This window comes from Pinus tabuliformis, chromosome 3_2 (assembly GCF_031772625.1).
Source record: "Pinus tabuliformis cultivar Carrire ecotype Pingquan chromosome 3_2, CPIR1, whole genome shotgun sequence".
Classification (NCBI taxonomy): domain Eukaryota; kingdom Viridiplantae; phylum Streptophyta; class Pinopsida; order Pinales; family Pinaceae; genus Pinus; species Pinus tabuliformis.
Window position 1 is genome coordinate 631,353,028 of NC_142302.1, and position 18,172 is coordinate 631,371,199.

Genomic DNA, 18,172 nt, shown 5'->3' on the forward strand with positions numbered 1-18,172 from the left:
AGGCACGTTCCACAAAACTTGCGCTTCGTTTCATTTGACTCACCGACATGTTCCACCCGAGCTCGCCCTTCGTCATTGATTCATCGTGCATGGGCGAGCTCCACCCGACTCGCCCATTCGGCATGAGTCATCACACATCCACATGACTCCACCAACCGGCGCTCACCCGAACTCGTCAACTCGTCCGTTCGTTGTCTCATCGGGCGCGTTCACCGCACGTTTTCCCAACTCATTGATTCACTGGCGCGCTCGCACAAACTCCCCAACCACCGTGTCATCGTGCCTCAAGCATGCTCGCACACCCGCCCAACTCACCAACCAGCGCTTTTGTTCAGACTTTCCCGCGGTCTACCTGGCACCTCCGTGTGCGCTCACCCAACCGACGCTCGCTCTATTCCTTCGACCATTCACCTCAGCTTGTCCGGCTGTTCGTGTTGCTCCTTCATGCTGCCTGCCCGTCTGTAGTTCACCACACCCAACGTTGCTTTTGTTGTGGCTAAGTGTTGCGGCCTAGAGCACTGCCTGCACCTCATCTTCTTATTTGAAAACACAAGTGTAGCTCGCACTTTGTCTTAGGAAAAGACTCCTTGCTTGCACTTCCTTGGATGCTTCCATCAAACCATCTCCACCTTTATATACACCTCTTTGCCAAGTTTTCTTCACGTCAGCCCAAGCCAGCCAACCCATACTCATGGTTGTTTGGTTAATTTTTCCATGTCGGCTATGGAAAGGGTGCCCACACCCAGGACCGCCCTGCCATATAAGTCCTCCACTCAAAGACTTCGACACCTAGTCACCTTTTCCATCGAATGACCTCCGCATTCCTCCTTCGGTTAACCCGACTTGTCGCACCGTGTGGACGTGCTGGCTCGCTGGTTACTCCAGCTTGCCGCCCTCGCTCGTCATGCGCCCATTGCCATGCACGTTTCAACTCAGGGGCGTTAAAGACGTGGAGTCCACGTCGACAACAAGGTTTGAGAGCAGTGGGCGCAACACCCACAGGAAAGGCTTTCCACTCACCTCGAGTCCGAGTGCCCGCTCTGTCACCTACACTAGAGAAAGTGACAACTCTGACCCAATTGACACATACACGACAGATTCCATTATTTGTTGATCCAACCATTCCATAATCTCGGTGTCATGGGGCTATCGGATTTTGTCGTTCCGCCAGAGATATCAATCACCGACGCCACTTGTCATGCCCATGAGTTGTTCGTGTGACGTGCGACGAGTTGAGCCAATGCACCCTCAGTTAAATGCAACGAGTCGGTTGCGACGAGCGGATGAGTTGTGTGCGATGAACGTGTGACGATGGGACGAGTTGGTGTGCGGCGAGTCAACGGAGAAAAGAAAATTTGGCTAATTGTGGAAACTAACGGTGGCGACCTTATTCGGTGAGATGTCGGGTAAGTGGATCTGGCGGGCCGACATGAGGGGGCGGGCTGACTCGAGTTGATGGCATGAACAGTTGAATTGATATAACCACGAAAAAGTGTATAAACATGTGATGCACGCATGGGAGAAAGACCAATCAACCAACAAGCAAGAATATACTTCCAAGCATTGGAGGCGAAGAAGGTGCGAGCATAAGAGGAGGCCGAGGTGCAGGCGGGTGACACTCTGAAGCACCAAGGCGAGGAAACAGAATGAGGGCGCAGGTTTGAGGGCTGAATAGAATCGTAGGTCAGGTGTATCGGGTTGCAGCAAGGCAGGGTCTTCCTGTGGTACCACTGCGGTTGGGTAGACCGAGCAGAGGGCGAAGTTTGGGTAGTCAGATGAGTAGGTGGTTCAGGCGAGCAGGCGGAGTGCATGACCCGCGAATTGGGCGTGCCCCCACGATAGCACAAGGTTTGGCGGTGTGACCCGAGCTCAGGGAAGTCTGCACAACTTGCGATTCGGGTGACATAACAGTGGGGCAGTGTTGAACGGAGAACCGGGTGGTGGTATGACACGGGCGCCGGGTGGAGAGTTAACACGACTTGCGGGTCGGGTGACATGACAATGTCGGGTGGAGCGTGCACTATGACATGGGTAGGCAGACACGATGCCACGGTTCAAGGGTAAGGTTGCACGGCCAAGTTGAATGACAACTTGGGTAGAACTTTGAAAATTGCAGTTTGGCATTTTTGGCCAAGTTATATTTTGGGGCTGCCTTGAAAGACTGTCTTGTATATGAAACTGTAAAATTATACCGTTATATTGTATTGTGAGCAAGCTCTTATTAGGGAGTTGCCTCTTCCTTAAAGATTAATTGTACTTGTGTACTTTTCTATGTGAATGAAGTTAAAGATGAATGTTTCCACTGTGTAAAATGAATGATAAATGCTTAGTGAAATGAAAATATTCTAAGTATTGAATGTTAAGTGTAGCCCACACTTGAAAGTATTGGTGAAAAGCAATTAAACCTACCTATGAGCGATTGAAAGACCACTGCCACAATAAAAACGTGAACCCACTTCTCCCTCCCGCTCCGAAGCTTTCCCGGTGTTGGATCAATTTTGGCTCCAACTCTGCAAATGTATTAAGGAGAATCCGTCCGCCAATCGCAACGTCAGTTCCATGTCCTTATAGACGTCACTTAGCACACTGTCCGGCGTCGCCTGCACCCTGCTCATAATGTCCGCCACCACCAGCAGAGGCTCCTGCTCGTCCCAACATTTCGCTTCCGCGCACAGCCACAGCTTCGCACTCATTTGTAAAAATATGAAGGAACTGATGCCGAATTTTGCAGCCGCGGCGGCCGAGAATCCCATGTACATGTCGTAAATGAGAACCAGGCGCTCGGGTGGTGGAAGACCCCGGGATTCGTAATATTCACGCCCTGTCAGCTCCGCCATTAAAGCCTCCAGTGGCTCCTGCATTTTCTGTATGAGACCGTATACCAGCGGCAGCATGTCGCGGGAAATGTTCTTCACGTTCTGGTGGCCTGCCGGCAGAGGAGAGTCCGGCACCGATAAATCCTGGAAATGGATGGGGAGATCTTCCCATCCCTGGACTCGGGGTCGGAGAATTTGGAGATTTGAAGGGAGGCTAACGTAGATGACAGTGAGGCGATGGAGCCGAATTTGACTCTTGAATTCGCTTTTCTGTGAGTCTCGGATCAATAAAGCAACGAAGAGTCGAAGCGGAGTGAAGGGTGGGTGTGAGATCAAATCAGCTGTCCACGTTCTGCTGTCACACACAGTGTGTGAGATTTCAGTAGTATTGCGTTCTATTTATATCAATATCTAGGTATATATCTTCCATGATTTCTGATTTTACTTTAAATAGTTTTTTATGATTTCTTATTTTACTTAAACTGGTTGTGTTATAGGTTGGGAAGTTTGTGTGGTTATTTTTTATTTTTTAAAATTGATTTAGAATTCAACGAGGATGTGTTCAACTTATAAATTTGAATTGAGATATAAATTCTTCATAGATTTTTCACATTGATGAATTTATATAATCTATATATGTAACAAAAGAATATTTTAAACAATATAATTGTTTATATCTATATAAATCATTGGAACATCATTGGAATGAAGCTATTGGAAAATTTTAATTAAAATGCTTTATCTAAATTTTTTGTGGGATATTTTTTTGTTAAATTATTTCTGAATTACACAACTATTTGTTAGAACGATAAATTTTATTTGAGTTTTGAATTACATAGGTAATAATAATAAAAAAAAAAAATTAAATAATAAAAATCATAATTTAATTAAAAATTATTTTACCATATAAATTTCAAAACTTATAATAATTAGATATATAGGGTTTAATTAATAGACAAAATAAGTTTTTTAGAGTATTTTTTTCTAATAAATTTAATTAAAAATCAGCACCATCCTGAATAGCAGGAGACAAGAAGAGAGCATGAATGGTATCAGAAAATAAATAAATGCATTCCATACGTTGAAGGAGACAAGAAGAGAGCATGAATGGTGTTAGAAAATCAACTTAATATATTCCATTGAAAAATCTGCTTAATAAAATCATTGTAACAAGAGAGCATGAATGGCATCAGAAAATAAATAAATGCATTCCATACGTTGAAGGTACCCAACCCTAGTATTAAATTATTTATTTATTAATTAATTATTGAGTATTTGTTTCGTGATTTGGAAGAGGGCACGTAACGAGATTCTTTCGATATGGATTAATTAAACAGATAAATCGATATGGACTTGACACAAAGATATGGATTGGTTTTGGAAGATGATATCATGCCACGCATTTGAGACCGTAGCTATTTTCAAATACTATTTTTAGTCGATCCTTAAAGCATATACTTTTGTATCATGGTATCTCTAGTTGATCCTAAAAGGATATACTTTTGTTTTCATTTATACAATTTTTTTTGCTGACAACTATAACAGCTAAGCATTAAGGAATTAAAAAAACAATAATAATGTTTACAAAATAAATGGTTGAAAAGGGGCCGTAAGGATAGGTAATTTTTTGTATATGGAAAAGTTGAAAAATCATATGCATAGGGCTTAGGAAAGGGTATGGATAATTTTGGAGAAGTATATGTTATTTTTCAATGTTTATTGTAAGATATTTCAAGAACTTTGGTTGGTACTAGCGGATAGAGGATAGCGGATAGAGGATATTAAATGGTAGGAAATATCTATTTAAATTAAATTTTTCGTTAATAAGATATTTTATTTTTATCAAATTTCCAAAATAATTAAAATGGTGATAAAATGGCTAATAAACGAATTGATTTGGTATTTGGAAATTTGATGCTTATTAGGAAAGAGAGTCATTTCTTTATCTCATAAGGATGAATAAAAAATTAAGATATTTAGACGATAATAAAGGTTGGATATAAGTGGAAAAGTTATAGATGATGAGGCATGCAAGCGTGAAATTAATCTCCCCTAGGTCAATGTGGCATGGTTTTCCCCTATGATGATGCATATAAGTAGGAGTGACAGGCCAAGCTTGTTGTTGCGAGACTTGTCATTCCACAACTTTGTTTCTTTTGATAGATGTTGACATGAGTATGCCAAGATATACCACGCAATTCATTATGAGTCACATAGTGTGCTGAAGTTATAATGCATTAAGGTATGTGCTTGAATGAAAACTAAATTGATGAGTCATCTAGTCAAAATGTGGAAAAACAATGATAGTGGGGAGATGCTTCAATTGTTGGCTATTGCTTGCCTTGGCATCATTAATTAATATGCAAGACAGATGTTTCATTGTGCCAATGGTCTCATCTATGATTTTAGATGACACTTTGTCCGATGTAATCTACTTGATGGATAATGATGATTCATGAGCATACACGTAGGTTGTTGTGGGATTAAACCTTATTTTAAATTTAGATTCAATCACAAGCCATGCTAGGAGGTTTCATTTCATGGTTTTTGTTCAAGGCATGCATGATGTGTTTATCACTTCTTTTACTCTCTCGCTATATATTACTATGGAAAGATTTTTGGATTGAGGGCTATAGATTGCATTGCATGCAACATACTCTGATCGACTATAGGTTTAATAGAGGATTGTTTTGCAATGAAAACCAATTTAGATGCGGAGGAATGATGGCTAGCACATAGTGAAATGATGGCACAATTTGGGGACATATTTAGCAATAACTACAACAATTGTAGACTAAAATCATGGAATTAAAAATGATATATAATCAAATAGTGTCTAGCCTCACTACATCCATGTAGATGCTAATTGATCATAGGACATTCATTCAATGAACAAAGGATGAGATATATGCTTGCGGAAACAACTCGAGGATGTTTTATCAACGATGAAGCAGAGCCAACCTGGTTCCCCTTCCATTGCAAATTCAATAATCATGTCAACATTAGACATCGTTGACCTTAATGTATCGATTTTAGCTCGAGATAGGGATAGAATTCATGGAGGTCCTCACAACCTTGTTATTGAGATATTTTATGTTTACCAAATCCTATATACTTTTAGGTGTGTATTGAAAAAGTCATACTACTAGATACTATAGTAGTGTAGCCTAAGAGCCTCTTTCGACCAGATCTTTCTTAAATTCAATTAAATTGAAAGAATTGTATACCAAAGCCTTATCTCCCTAGTTTTACAAAAGTTTGATGTAAGGTTGTGCCTCAAATATAGTTTTGATATGAATTCAATTTCAAGTTGTGGTGAAAAAAGCGTTGGAAATATAATAATATTAGTTTATCAAAGATAAAAACCTTAAGAAAAAAATGTTATAACATAGATAACATTTTATGAAATTTAAGACTTATTCCAAATCATGATTAATTCTCTTATGACTTTTTTTTGTTTGTGATTATTTTACTTTAGATGACAACAAAAGTGATGGGGAATAGACCTACATGTATATGTTAATGTTAATCTTTAAAATAAAATTAATATATAAGAAATACTAATTTTGGAAAGAGAATTAATATATAGGATAAGGATGATTTTTTGTAACTTAATTATTAAATGATGATGCTAAATAAAATGACAATCATTGATGTTTATAGAAATCCAAAATGGTTTATTAGACATTGAGGGGGTAAGATACAAGGAAAATTTTAAGGATGGAAATTTTTCTTGAAGTTTAAAAACATTGGCGAATCTCACTCATCCCGAATATGCAAACTATAAAATCTTTATTGATATATTTGTAAAATTATTCAAATTTATAATGATTTTACATATAGTCTCTATACAATGTTGGCGATTTTTAAGGTAAAATAATTTTATATTCTAAAATTTGGGCGAATCGTCTTTTATAAAAATTGGAAATTGGCGAATCTTTTTTGTGGAAAATGATGGAAAATTAGCCCACTGGGCGAAGATTAGCCCCTAAAATTTTCCATGGTAAGATATAACTTGGAATTACTAATAAGTCTATGGAGTTCCAAGATCACCATAGTTGTGGTGAGTTAAAAGGTTAATAAGGTTAATAGTGTGGAAAATATTTTGAAATTTAGATATAGTTTGAGTATATGATGAACAATTTAAGAGAGAGTGTTTTTTTACTTCAATGCTCTTAGTGTCACAAACATGATAGCATATTTTATCCTAATGGGTTTCGGGAATTGACCAACACCCAATTTCATATGGAACTCTTGAGAATTTCTTCTTATTTTATTAGTGCTTAATTTCTTCTTTACACTAGTCAAGATAGAGAGATACTTTTGATTTTTGAGATATGGGTTTAGCACCTCCTTGTAATTTCTTAATTACATTTTCTCCATTAACTCCTTATCACATAAAAATTTCTCCTTAAATTTTGATGTAATAATAATTTTGAATATAACCCTTCTTCCAAAACATAATATCTTTCTTTAACATTTAATGGTGTAGCAAAGATCAACCACCCTTATGCCATCCTTGTTGACCCAAAGGTGGATTTGGATAGAGCTTGAAGCGATTTTAGGAAGTCTCTCATCTTTGATGTGTTTAACCTCCTCTTAAACATTGGATACTTTGTCATAGCCATTCTCTCAATATGGTAAATTCTTTCTTCAATGAGGATGATAGGCTAGGTGTATTTACTTTGATCTTCAGATGATAGATTATAAACTACTTTTAGATCTGTTCTATCTCTTTGCATGACTCTTTCGAGATATTGCATCCTCAAACCTCACATAGATATAAAATAATCACAATAATGAGAGTCTCAAAGAGGATATTTATTTTATCCTCCATATTGATCCATAAAATATCATGGATATTCCATTAAATAGTTCATCATAGTAGATCTCATAAATTTATATTGAAAATAAGAATTCTATACTATGAGGTTCTTTTTTTTTAAGAAAAAATATGTTTATATTATAAAGAAAATTAATATATTCATAAGTTATCCATTTTTTGTAGACTAGTAATCCAATAAAAAACAATTGCTTTGTGAAAATTTGTATAAAACTGCTCCTATATCTTCCTCAACACCAAAATTTTTACCTCATGTTGTTGTACTACATTATTGGTGCCCGCTACAAAAAATCAAAAGGAGAAGAAAACTCTATGATATGGAAGACTACTAGAAGGAGAGATTTGTCTTCATGCATTCAATCTCATTCCCATCATAAAATTCATACATCCCTATAGAGCCCATCAAGAGGGTGAGGGCCTTCTTAGAGAGGCCATCTGCTTCCATTTTTAACTCATGGAAGGTAAGACAGTAAAAAATATGTTTGAAAGAAGCCTCAACAAATCGAATGTTGAGAAGAAGGTAGTTGAGTCCAATGTTGAAGATTTCTACCTTATGGTTAGCCCAAATAATGAACACTGGTGAATCCCCAAAAGCATGTAGATTAAAAAACCATTTATTCTTTGTCAATTCCAATACGACCCATAAATTTGCAAGTTATACTTTATTATTTGACCCCCTTATCAATGCATATCCTCCATATATGAAGTGTGAGTGACTAAAATACAACACTACCCCACACTAAAATGAGGGGGATGTCCCTGACTAGCTCAGTCAAAATACTCATAGGGGGTTTCATATTTTATGGCAGGCATGATCAAAATTTGGTGCTTAAATGGATTTAGATCAGATTTATATTCCCTAACTAAGGTAGCAACTTTAGTATCATAGATATTAGGAGGCACGAAGGAGTTTTTAAAAATAGAGAGATTCCTAGACCTCCATATATGAGAGATAAAGAAACAGGGAAAACCATCAAAAGGGAGAATCGAATTATCAGACCACCAAGCATGAAAGGCATCACCTAGTGCTCTTCCCAACCACCATGCCTTTGGTTTGTAAGAATCCCGCAGAATCTCATGAATATTTGATGAATATTTGCATCCCATAAACAAATGCATGTGGGATTCTTCCTTTTCCTTACACAATACATACCAACTTGGTTGAGTCCATACTCATCTAACCAGGTTGTCCCAAGTAAGAAAATTTTCATTCAAATTCAACCAAGCTTTATGTTTTTATTTTAATGTGAACAAGACACCCCAAGTGACCTTCTACCACCATCTTTCTGGGTTGATGTAAGTGTCCTCAAACGATGCCTGATACCCAAGCTTGGCAAAAAAATATTCTGACTGTGGATTTTTTGACCAATGGATTCTATTAAGAACCTCATTCCTTATATAAATATAGTTTCTAACTAGTATGTTAACATACCCATCCCATTCTATCTCCATTGTCCCAGATAATCCCTTAAGTGTCGCAGATTTCCAATTGGGTATTCCCTTAGCTTAAGGATCTTGGGATCTTGCATCTGCCAAAACATTGATACGTAACCACCTCAAAGCCTCCTATAGTAGGGGGGCTAATAAAAATTGTCTCCAACACCATACCACAGATCCTTCCCAACTCGAATCATACATCCCTCCCTAATGCACTAAGCTAGGCATTTCTCCACTACAGGAGCGACCCTGTCAAATGCCTTCCATACATTTGACCCCTTGGATGATTTGTTAAGATGCTTGTACCAGTTCACTATGGAAATCCCTAAAAAATATTTTTCCTATAAAACTTTAACCCAAAGCAAGTTTCCAACGATCAAACAACATAAATTATTTCCAGCCAATTCCTTAGAGAATAGTTGAATATTCTTTAATCCCCAACCCCCAATGTATTTCGAGGCAACAAGTTGGGGCCATCTTACTAAAGTGATTCCATGTTTATTTAAATCTCTTGACCACGGAAAATGAAAACTATTTTTTCTTATCATTGAAAGGATTTGTTCTAGACCACTGTGATAGAATTCCAATACACATGAATCATCTCTAGAACTGATTTGATCAACACTAGGAACCCTCCTCAAGATAGAAACTTGTTTGCCCATAAAGTAATACGTGTTTCCACCTTTTCCACCATCCATGCTCAATCAATTCTTTGATGTTTATTTGGCTTGATAAAAAATCCAAGATACTTCAACTTTATGTCTGAGTCTTTATTAAGGAATGGGGACAAATTTCTCCATTGTATTGTATTGTCATGTGAGAGGTTACTATAAATGATGCATGCAATTTTTGAACTTATTACCATTCTAATGGATATGAAAAATATTTCAATGGAACATTTGAGAGAATTAAATTATCTATTATCCCATAAAATACAAACCAACATACCATCAACAAAAGGGAGGTGGGGAGTCAAATCTCACTAACATAACCAGTTGAGGATGGGCCTCGTTAGAAAGGCAACCCAGGATAAAACCTCATCGGCGGTGGTTGTGCCCTGTGCTAGGGGGAAGATACATGCTAAAAATCTAGTCATCTAAGGGCTGGTGTGGCCTAGGTTGGGTGCGATCCCCGAGTGACTTTGAAAACTTATATTCCCCTGGGTCACGACTCCTTAAGCTACAGGTCAAGCCTAGAGAATCATAGACAAATTGACAAGAAAAAGCAAAAGGGAGGTGGGAAATATCCACCTCATAAAAAATCCTCACACCATGGAGAATATTCCTAGATTTGTATTCATTAATGATCATGCTGAAATAATTGGCAGTAATAAGAAATAGAAGAGGGGATAGGGGCATCCATGTCAAAGCCCATGAGTAAAATTGAAGAAATGCGATTGGACTCCATTAATAAAAATGAAAAAGGGGGCTTATTGCAGACATCCCATGATCCAATTAACCATTTGCAACAAAATTCTCAATTGGATGAGGACCAACTGCAGGAAGGTATAATCCACCTTGCCATATGCTTTGGAGAGGTCCAACTTTAAATTAATAGATTTCAATTTTGTTATTTTAAATAAATGGAAAATATCCCAAGCCAAACCCATTGCATCATGGTACTTCCTATTACAAAGGAAACTAAATTGGTGCTCATAGATGAAAGTATCGAATACACGCTTAGAAATTATCTTTGATATTAACGTATAGATCAAATTACTATATGTTCTAGGTTTGCAGTCCACAAATGAAGTCACCTGTTGTGTTTTTGGAATAAGACATAGAAAATAAGTGTTGAAAGATCCTATATATTTACCAAAACTTTTTGATTCATTAACTAAGTTAAACAAATCCTATTTTATCAATTCATAAAAAATGAAGAAGAACTCTAAAAGAAAACCATCATGTTTTGGGAAATTTAAATTCTGCATTAAATTTAGAGCACCCATAATCTTTTTCTTAGTGACCTCTTTTAAAAGAGTAGCATTCATCTCCCTTGATATTACGTTAGGATAATTTTCCACCACCTATAGCATTTCCTATATAGGACATCCTTGAGGGGACAAAAAGAGGAACTAAAAGCAGTGAACTGCAACAACTAATTTATCCTCATACAAGTTTAACAACAAACCATTAGAATCAGAGATATGTTATATTTTGTAAGATTTTTTCCTCACATTTTCAAACTGATGGAGGAATCTAGTATTATTATCACTTGAAGGTAACTAGATGGCTTTACTCATGATTCTCTAATGATCTTCTTCCTCCAACTGAATAGAGTGCCTCTCCTCCTCTAATGGTTTTAATAGGACCAAAGAAACATCAGTGGGAGGATTAGTTTCCAGTCAATAGAAACACTCACTAATCCAAGCATCTACCTCAATGAGTCTAGCCTTCATTTTGGAATAATGCTCGCTTTCCCATTCATTTAATTTTTTCTTGATTGAGCTAAGGTTCTCTACAAATTTTTCCGTGAATGAGGCAAATCTTATATTATTTAAATTTCACCATTGACCACTCACCATGGTGTGACAATCCTCATTTTCTAACCATGAGGGATTAAAATGAAAAGGAATTTATCTGGTCCTCTTCACAAGATTATGCTTCAAAAGTATATGACGATGATTAGATATCCATCTAGTGAGCACCAAATATTTAAATAAAAAGCTAGAGTTCATTAAGTTTTTGAAACAAGGAATATGTCCAATATACTTCATACTTCACTCCCCCATGAGTGTCCATTCATCCATGTGGGTAAGAGCCTGATTAGTTCGATGTACACTAGGTATTTTTGTAAAAGCAAATCGGAGAAAAATTGATGTTGAGGATCAATGCAAGGACAAGGGCCCTAAAAATATCAGAGAGAGATGGTAAAAATAAGGTCACCTACAATGATAAAATTATGATCCTAAAAGGACCCTATTATAGCTAGATCTTACTAGCAAGGAACCCTATTAGCACAAGGCCCACAAATATTTAAAATCAAGAAAGGAACAACACAATCATTGAAAATTAATTTCACCAAAATAATTGAGGGGTAGTGAAGTGAGTCAATGGATTTCCACCTTGGGCTCCCTCTAATAATCAATATCCTAGATAAACCCTTGTAGTTAATGTGATAGAACAACCAATTCTTGAGAAAACCTTTTGAGAAAAACCTGGGCCTTCTAGTCCGGTCACATGGTTTCTTGAATTCAAACAACATCCAATTTTATATACCCTAGAAGTCTCTTGATGGAATTTTTTTTCTAGGAACTATGAATAGCCCTCATGTTGAAACATAGGATATTTATGGGGCACCTAGTTGTTGGGATATTCTCACTCTAAGGGCCCTATAAATGGATGCTTGTTGTCCTTTTTGAATATCCATTTTTTCCTTCTTTTATGCCTTACGCAAATTAGACTTCCTTCCAACTGGGTTTAAAATCGTGAGATCCTTAGAAAGTTCTCCATAGGAAGAGGGGACCTCATTGTGTGCCATTTAGGGCAATAAAATATAATTCCATTTCTAAGTTTGAGGATTAGAGGGGGGAGAAGAAGGAAGATATTAGGAATAGAAGGGGATGTGGGGGGAGGCCTAGGGTAAGGGAGGGGAAAAAAGTAAGGAGGGATAGTAACAAAATTATCAATATTCAAGGGAGGAGGAAAAGATACCATACCAAAATGAACATTGATTCCATCATGCACAACAAAATTCACATATTGATGGTTCCATGCTAGAGGAGAGTCCATAGCCCTTAAACCAATTTCTTCCATGGATGATTATGTCACATGGAAATTGTCATACTCCCAAGGGACAGTTGAATGCCCCTAAGCTGGGTAGAACTTATTAATATGCCAAACTTCATAACATTTGTGGCATATAAAGGGTATTTTCCAATAGTCTACCTTATATGTCTAGGGAACCTCATCGTGAAGAATTTCCACCTTAGTTTTATGTCCAACAACCCTCCCCTCACCAAAATTAAATTCTATGTAGGGCCCCTCCATTAGTAATTCATCATTGAACTTGGGTGATAGATCCTAATCTTCTACTTCCCTAACCCTCATAGTTACCTCATTGGAAAGTTTCATTTTGGGTCATATTCTTCCATGTTGGAGAAAGCCTTCTCTCCCATTTTTCCAAGAATAATCAATATCGGAGATGAAAGGTCAGAAGTTTTAAGGTTTTGTTGACGGTGTTGGACCCACCAACATGTCAAGGGATCTCCCCAGTAATAAGTCCCAATTAGACCTTAGACCATTTGGTGTAGGAGTCCCAGCAGTGGGTCGTACAGTAATTCCTTGGCTGCTATTTCACACAGAGGAAAGTAAGATAAATTTGTTGGTAGAAAGGGTGTCACATATGCAGTGAGCCAAGGAAGGTGCATGATAGGTTCTAACACACAAGGGTTGAGATGAGTGCGCCCCTTAGAAACATGTGATAGCACAGAGTTAAGAAGGGAACACATGAGGAAAGATACATCACAACATGGAAGGAAAGTTAGCAAGAAATCCAAAGTGATGGTTAAAGTAACAACACATTTAAGAAAGATTCATACATACATAGACAGAAATAGATATACATGAATGTGTAAGAAAACAAATACATATATCATTTAGAGTAAACAAATAACTAAAATACAATACAACATATGCATGAAATGTGATGGCTCATATTATATTAAGAAGTGTAAGTTCCAATCATACAATACATCCATGTCCAGCCACTAGTTTTGACAACGGAACGTTACAGCCACAACCGCTTGCTCCTCCAAAGAGATGTACTAGCTCCACGTAGTGGAGAAGCCAAGGCTCGTTATAATATTGTCCAAGCTCTCTCTAAGATAGTCCTATTGGAAGCTTGGCTGACCAAAAGCCTTTACAATGAGTTATGAGGGACTATTTATAGCAAAGGGTGGGGTGACCCTTGACATTCCCCTTTGTGATAGTTCATCTACCCACATGACTCTTCATCTACTCTATGACTATGACATCCAACTATCGACACTTCAACTTACACTTGACAATATATTATATTACAATGCACATGTACCCATGTGAGACAAAATGGCTTGAGCAAGGCATGCAAGACATCACTATGACTCAGATAACCGTGGGAAGTCCAACTCTTCAAAATCCTCATGATGATCAAAAGTAGCGTACTGATGCCAAGATCGGTAGTCTGCGATGGTGTCCATGTACTCCAAGGTGACATCTTTTTGGAACCTGACTCTTGCCTCCATAGCATTTGGGTACACTACTCGGGCTCCTCTGTCCAACTCATCTGAAGTCACGCGCTTCATTGTCTTCAATACGGGAGAGTCCCAATAGATGGGATCACATGTGTGTGCTCCACAATATCCATACTCTTGAATACATGTGAATGGGAAGCCTGTAGAATAGTGATGAGCTACGGGAGCTCTTCATAGTTCTAGATCTGACTCGAGATGTGTGCCTTCAGCTTGACCACTCTGGGCTTCATCATTTTGGGCAAGTGAAGCGGGGTTCCCTCGTATCTCATCATCCATGTTTTTATGTAATCAACAGGAGTATGCATGTACGACAAGATAAATGCTCTTCTAGCACATCACTATTGCCATCCGTTGAGATGGATGACTACCTTAAGCATAGTACCAAACTTGGAATACAACGCCTACATAACTGTGTCAAGGGACAGTAGTTCATCTAGTATTTCCTTCTTTAGTTCTACTCAGGCAGAAGTTGTCACCAACTCTCCTCCTTTCTCGCCATATGTAGCTCCTTAGCCATTTGCTCATTCTTAGGTATCAGAAAGTGAACACTTGAGCTAGTGGCTACAACATATGCTCTAGTCACACCAGCCAAGTGTTATAAACATTTTTGGGCACTGCAACCCCAGTCATAAATGTCCATAAACCAAGGGCTCTTAAGTCCCTAAAAGTGTCCAACGCAATGTCTCTTATGTGAATTCCAGATGCATCGCACTTCCTGAGTGTAGTAGGTGCGCTGCATCTCTTTTTCACTATGTTACAGATGCGCTGATCAGACAAGGCCTTTCCTGCTCCTAGATTTTGGTTTCTGTGTTCACTCTTTTCAGCTCTATTCAAGAATTTTGCTGCCTATAGTCAGTACACCTCTGTTGAAACCCCCTTCCTTGCCATTATTCCGCCTCCATTGTGCAAATAACTGCAAATGTTTTTATGTATTTTGAGTCATTTTCAGTTCTCCTTTACAAAGAAGTAGCGTAATTGTACTATCGTTTCTTGATTTGAAAGTGTCGCAAGTGTCGTTTTCAGTCATAGAAGAGAATCCGATTGTTCTTGATAGTCGATTACACTGTTACTCTTGTATTTGATTTGAATTTGTAGTTTTTCGAGTGTCAAAAGCAAGTTTTCAATTCCAAATCGCAAAGTGTCGTCATTGTCTTCATTTTTTCTTGAAAAGAAACTTGTTAGTAATGTCGCTTTGAAAAATAATTCAGATTTGCACTTAGCTTTCTTTTTATCATTCACACATTAAGAAGGCTGAAAACAAATACATGCATGTGCATTTGCATTTAGACTGTTTGTTGGTTTGATTTAGGATAGTGCATATAGTGTGTGCTCTCTGCTCTTTGTTGAAAGAACGCCATCTCTCTTTCCTTAGTAGCTAGGATTTTCATTGCAAAAAGAAGATTAAACGATTTTTTATCATCTTAGATTGCATTTTAGGAATTGTACATCTACATCATGCGGTGAACCTCAAAGGCAAATTTCTTAAGCAAGATCAACTGTAAAATAAATTTAATGAATCTGAAAATTCTTTGGAACCTAACACACAACATTTAGAAGTCTAGGCTAGAGACGTATTCCGGCATTGTAAAGCCTGGTAACTATTGTTTTCATTGCTGGTTGGGTGATTCCTCCACTTTGAGATGATAAGTGCCAGTACAGACTTGTGCTCCCACGTACTGTCGAGTATATATTGGGAGACCACAATAGGCTTTATCCTTTATCCATAGGAAGTCGTGTCTGCCGCCCTATCGATCGCAATGCACTGAACACAGCATTTGGGAAGATTGATTGCCGTACCGTAAATAGTATTCTGCAGTTTTGTGATTGGTTTGGTAATCCCTCTGTCTAGATTTCCAGAGTAGTCTCTTTCGTTCCTTTTCAGACTCCTTAAAGAAAAAGGTCCATCTGAGCACTTGTCACTTCAGGCTCATTAAAAATCAAAGGTGACTAGAGTCATCTTTTGTTTTTTCTCGACTCTTAAAAATCGAAAAAACAAGTTGTGTCAAAGCGTCTAAAATTCATTTAATTCGGAAACATATTTCCCCTTGATTTTTAGTTGATCGAGTAATCCGCAATCGTGGAAGAAAGTCAATTGAAACCCCGTCGTTCGCAGAGGCTTACGAGTCAACCGTCTTTGTCTCCAAAATCGAAACTGTTACGGACAAAGCGAACTCGTTTAACCGGTTCCAAATCCCCTGGTACAGTTAGAACAAGTATTTCGACACCTTCGGAGACTCCGGTTACTCCAAACATTTTTGGTATCCCTGCCTTTACAGAAGAAGTTCAGCAACCACCAAAGGACAGTAGAACTGATCCTAGTGTGAAGGTAAACACTTGTGTTACTGAAGCATCTCCATCTACAGCTAATTCAGAAGGTGTTATTCCCCAAACATCTGTCGCTGCATATTCTATACCTTCTTCGGCCCCAGAAATATTTTACGGACCTGACGGTCTACCTCTTCCACCTGGTCTGATTGCTATAGAAGAGATTGTGGAGGATCCTCCATCTAGTACTGCATCGCAATTTGGAGTCAGGATCACTCTATATCCTTCTTCATCAGAAATTAGTCTACCGTCATCAGAAGCTCCTGTAGAATTGCTAGGCAATCTTTTGGATAGACTAGATATGTCTGAACAACCGTCGACATCCAGGATTGTGTCATCCAACACAGCAGTGGTAGAACCTCCTGTTGCTACTCCAACGATGTTCGCTGGTATACCATCTGTCCTGGCAAGTTATCAACAACAAGCCGGAGTCCAATCAGGTACTGTTTCGAGGACATAGTCAGTTCCTATTTCTTCATCCGGATTATCATCTAGTATTTCTTATGTTGAAACTCAACAAATTGATCCAATGTGTCTTCAAAGGCCAATCTACCCTTTAAGTACTAGATTTCCACCATATGGAGGGCAGTATGCCTTTTCATTGTTCCCTCCCAGAGAACAACCATATGGGAGTTTACAACAAAGTTCAGGTCAAACTGGAATTACATCCAGCAGTTGGGTACCAATACTGCCTCAGCAACCAAGGGTTGTATATTCAATGCAACCAGTCCACCCTGTGTCGAATATTCCCACTATACCTACTATGGTGACTGCGTCGCAAGTACAAGCGCTACCTGTTGTATGTCAACCCCAAGTTTCTCAGGTTGCAATACAACAACCTCTTGTCTCAATGACTGAATCACAACCTCAGGTTAGTGCCTCCTTATCTAGAGCGACTTAGGCTCAAAAAAGTACTATGACTCCTCATCTTGGTCAATCATCCAGTATTGGGCAACAACAAATGGTCCAACAACCATGGCTGGTTCAATCTCAACAACCGCCATTCCAGCAATCATATCAAGGACCTGAGCAACAAGTCTTTGTAAGTAATGGGCAACCGCATTTCCAAAGCAGTTATCAACAACCATATTATAATGGTTATGCCCATCAACCTTATCAAAGTTACCAACATCAAATACATTATGCTGGTATGCAAAGACCCACTGCTCAGGCGATTCCATCTTATCCTGGGTATGCTTCGCCTAACCTGAATCAACAGTTGCCCTTTGTAGCAACTCTAGAATTACCAGATCTAAACCGGCTGACAACTGATCCAATTACTTATGCCCCTTGGTGGCCAACGATTCTGCATAAACTTCCGTCAGATATTCCTAAATTTAATGGAAATCCGGGTGATGACCTTTCATCTGTGGTGTTCATCTAACACTCTAAACGATGATTCGATTAGGCTTCACCTTTTTCAGTGAACGTTAACTGGTTCGGCAGCAAAATGGCATATTGAATTGCCTAGAGCTTCATTTGATAACTTTAGCACCCTAGCCACAACCTTTTTAACCC

At 38.4% G+C, this 18,172-nt stretch overlaps 1 pseudogene; it reads left to right on the forward strand.

Moving 5' to 3' along the window:
- Positions 1-2,892: 2,892 nt before the first annotated feature.
- Positions 2,893-18,172, forward strand: part of LOC149182202 (vacuolar-processing enzyme-like) — a 52,011-nt pseudogene continuing 36,731 nt past the window's right edge.